Genomic DNA, 4,681 nt, shown 5'->3' on the forward strand with positions numbered 1-4,681 from the left:
ATTTCTGAGTTTGGAGGCAGCTAGGGTTTCCCAAATGCTCAGAAAAAGAGTATATATCATCTGTTTAGGCTTTGCTAAGTGAATGTTAATCATGTTTTTGTTTAATGGAGCAATTTGCTAATTTGCCAATTTTGACCAAATGGTGGTGTATGGTAGTATGCTGCACGATTTTGGGCCTTGGGCAAGTCACAAATGCTGTCCTAAATCAATCCCAATTGGCCACTATGACAGAAATTGCTTAATTAAAAACTTCAAATTTTCACTTCACTTGAAATTAAGCATGCTAGGTTCAAAAGTGCCATTTTGATTGGTAATGTTTTGGCACATGAAGTTTACATTTTTGGAAAGAGGAGGTTAAATATGGTTTGTAGGAAAAAACCTCACCAATTTTGGCCAAATGGTTTGAGAGATATGGCCTTTTGAAGTTCAAGATTTTGTGAAAATGAATTGATCATATCTTGACAACCATACATGGGAATTGAGAGTTCTTGGACTTTTTGGAAATGGGAGAACAAGATCTTCAACTTTCATGTTGGGCAAAAATTCATTTGAAGCTTGTATCATGATGTAAGTTTGGGATCAAGAAGTTTCCATTTTTGGCAGTTAAAATTACAGGTCCAGTTTCTATTTTTGGAAATTTTCTGTTTGGCTTCAAATTCTTCAATGATATTGTTTGCCATGATATATGAAGCCTATTGGAACATGAATAAGCTCTCTCAAACCAAGTTCATCCATCAAAACCATAAAATCAGCCACAGTTGACCAAGTTTGACTTTTCTAGGGTTTCTGATTGATTGTGCCTGGACTGATGACCTCTGAGCCTCCAATCTTTGACCTAAACACTTCAAATGGATCCTCAAGTCATGTGAACATGTTGGACCAACCCTAGGTCCTTGGCTCCTTGAGAAACACACTTGCTTGCTTGGTTGACTGATCTCCTGATCAGTTTGACCTAATTTCTTGATGGGCTTGCACTTGAGGCAAATGAGACAATGCAATGCTATGCAGTGGACCATGATATGCTATGACCTAATATGAGAATGTATGTACAATGATAGGTGCAAATTTGAGGTGCTACAATAACCATCCTTCCTTAGAGACAACAAAGGGTTATAATTAATACACCTCTTTGTCCCCAACAGCGAAACATTAGAAAGTTCCCCACAACTGACTATGACGCATGGGGTCTCTCAATATCTGATGTACCATTTGATAGAGCTTGCAGTAAGGGAAGCTAGTATTTTAGTCCATTTAAGCTCTTTTGACACAAAAGGACCCTCCACAGGCACGTATTCTCATGACGAGTATGGAGAGCATGATAAATATCAGCCAAGAGAAAAGGCACAGAGTTGCCTAAGAGGAAAACTTCCACAACTATATGATCCATAAAATTATCAATATTTGGGAAGAGCATGATCCCATGGATCAAAAGAGCTAGTACCGCATAAAATGCCTTCCATTTTTCTAATTTCTTGAACTTTAGAGCTAGTTTCTCTAAAAACTTCTTGGTAAAACCTTTGAAATCCCCCTTCTTGGCCCAATTGACTAAAACTTCTTGGACATAAATGCTTAGAGTTAAATTTGTTCTCTTTGGATTCATCTCTTCATCAAGCTTTGGAAACAAATTGAAGTCTTTCAATTTTCGGCCCATAATTATTTCAACTTTTTCAAATATATGTTGTGTCATACTACTCTATTGATATCCCGAATGGATCCTATAAAGTATAGCTTCGAGAAGCCTGCAGTAACTAGGAGAATAACCCAATGGACATTGTTACTAACTGAATACGACATCCAATATGTTACACAAAAATATCTGAAAGGGAGTGTGATAACGGATTACCTTGCGCATCAACCAACAGAAGATTACCAACCTATACAGTTTGACTTTCCTGACGAAGATATTACGGTAATAAGGGATTTTGAGATCCCAGGTCCCGATGAAGGACCCAAATTGGGATCAAGATGGAAATTGGTATTTGATGGTGCCTCAAACGCAACTAGACATGGAATCGAAGCCGTCATAACCTCCCCAATAGGGTATCATATTCCCTTCACGACTAGGTTATGATTTACTTGTACAAATAACATGGCAGAATATGAGGCACGTATCCTAGGGATCAGCGAAGCCATTGACCTAAGAATCAAGATCCTAGAGGTATATGGAGATTCAGCTCTCGTCATCAATCAAATCAAGGGAGAGTGGGGAATCCATAATGCTAAGTTAATCCGATACCGAGACCACGTCCGTAAGATGATCACTTACTTTGATAAGGTTACCTTCCACTATATTCCTAGGGAGAAAAGTTAACTAGTGGACGCCTTGACCACTCTATCATCGATGTTTAAAGTCAAGTGGTACAATGAAGCTCCAGTTATAATAATTCACCGTTTGGACGAGCCTACCTATTGTGTAGCCATAGAGGTAGAAGTGGATAATAAACCATGGTTTCATAACATCAAACAATTCCTTCAGAAACAAGAATATCCTGCAAACGCCTCAAGTGATGATAAGAAGACACTCAGGAGATTGGCTTCCCAATTCTTCCTTAATGGGGAGGTATTTTATAAGAGAAATCATAACATGGTCTTACTCAGATGCTTGGACGGGTATGAGAAAGACATGCTTATCAAAGAAATTCACGAAGGATCCTTTGGCACTCATGCCAATGGGTATTCTATGGATAAGAAAATTCCCGAGCATGATATTGATGGTTGACTATGGAAACTGATTGTTTCAAATACGTCACGAAGTGTCACAAGTTCCAGATCTATCTGAATAAGGTACATTTTCCACCCACTCCCTTAAATGTTTTAACTACTCCATGGTCGTTTTCCATGTGGGGTATAGACACAATCGGGATGATTGACCCCAAACTTTCCAATGGACACTGATTCATTTTGGTTGCTATCGATTACTTCACCAAGTGAGTAGAAGTTGCTTCTTACACCAATGTGACAAGACAAGTGATCGCACGTTTATCAAGAAGGAGATCATTTGTCGATACAGGGTTCCTAACAAGATTATCATGGATAATGGGTTGAATCTAAATAACAAAGTGATGGATGAGTTATGCGTGAGTTTCAAAATTGAACACCATAACTCGTCACCCTATCGACCAAAGATGAACGACGCAGTAGAAGCGGTCAACAAAAACATCAAAAAGATTATCCAAAAGATGGTGAAGAACTACAAAGACTAGCATGATATGCTCACTTTCGCTCTGCACAGCTACGAAACTTTCGTTCGCACTTCAATAGGAGCAAATCCTTTCTCTTGGGTATATGGTACTGAAGCCTTACTCACTATCAAAGTCAAAATGCCCTCATTAAGAGTCCTGATGGAGACCAAATTAGACGAAGTGAAATGGGTACAAACCAGGTTCGATCAATTAAACCTTATAGAAGAGAAGCGTGTGGTTGTAGTATGTCACGGGAAACTATATCAATGAAGGCTCAAGAAAGCATTCTACAAGAAAGTTCGTCCTCGAAACTTCTAAGAATGTGATATAGTGCTAAGGAAAATCCTACCCATCCATAAAGACCCCTGTGGCAAATGGACCCCAAACTACGAGGGACCATATATCGTGAAGAATGCCTTCTCTGGCAGAGCCTTGATTCTCATAACCATGGATGGAGCGGAGTTACCATGATTTACAAACTCTGATGCAGTCAAGAAATACTATGCCTAGAAAAAAAGGATAAAAAGCCCGCTAAGTCGAAAACCCTAAAGGGCGACTTAGGCGAAAATTAGGGCGTCCCGGTGGATTGAAAACTTGAAAGAGCAATCCAGGAAAATATTAGGGACTTGTATAAAAAATAAAACCCGATAAGTCGTAAACCCAAAATGGAGGCTTAGGAAAAATAGGGTATATCATCCCGGTGGACTAAGACTCGAAAAGAGCGGTCCAGGAAAAACTAGGGATATCCAAAAGGCATGTGACCGCATCACTTGGTTCATCCTACAACAGGAATTCATATGGGAGCAATAAATTCAGTCATCATCTTCAGAAGCAAAGTATTGTTACCTCGAAGACATATGGATAATAGCATGTGTTGGGTTCAATAGGGACATGAATAAATATGTGTTTCCTTGCCATTTTTTATATCTTCTTAGATTTTCGGTAATCTCCCCTTACGGGAATTAGTTCCTTATGTACTAGTACCCATTTACGGGCCAAAGATCAATTAATAAAATTTGTTTTTCAAATCTCTCTCTTTGCTTTTCAATCTTTCCGCTTGATTACAAAATGTCAATTATTTATGAATAAGGCATTGAAACGTTGGGCATAATAAAAAAGCTTTCAAGAGAAAACATATTATACTTCAATTTTGAAAAACGGCAAAGGGATCACATTCTTCCAACATTGCCTCTCAAGTAAACACAAGGTCCACAAATCCATACTCTTGGATATCAAGGGCATCAGGGTCTGTTCCATGGACATATCAAAATTTCAAGGAGCCAGAAAGTCAAAACGTGATGAAAAAACCGGCTCCCACAAATTCATACATTGCATACACATATCATAAAAGAGGCGTAAGCCCAAAAAACTGCATCATGCATAAAACATGCATCAATTCAAAATATACATACACATCAACATACATACATAATACATGACATAGGAGTTATGAACACTCTTAGAGGTTCAATCCCCAGCTATACCAATACATTTCCCCA

The sequence above is a fragment of the Lathyrus oleraceus genome, chromosome 3 (assembly GCF_024323335.1).
Source record: "Lathyrus oleraceus cultivar Zhongwan6 chromosome 3, CAAS_Psat_ZW6_1.0, whole genome shotgun sequence".
NCBI lineage: Eukaryota > Viridiplantae > Streptophyta > Magnoliopsida > Fabales > Fabaceae > Lathyrus > Lathyrus oleraceus.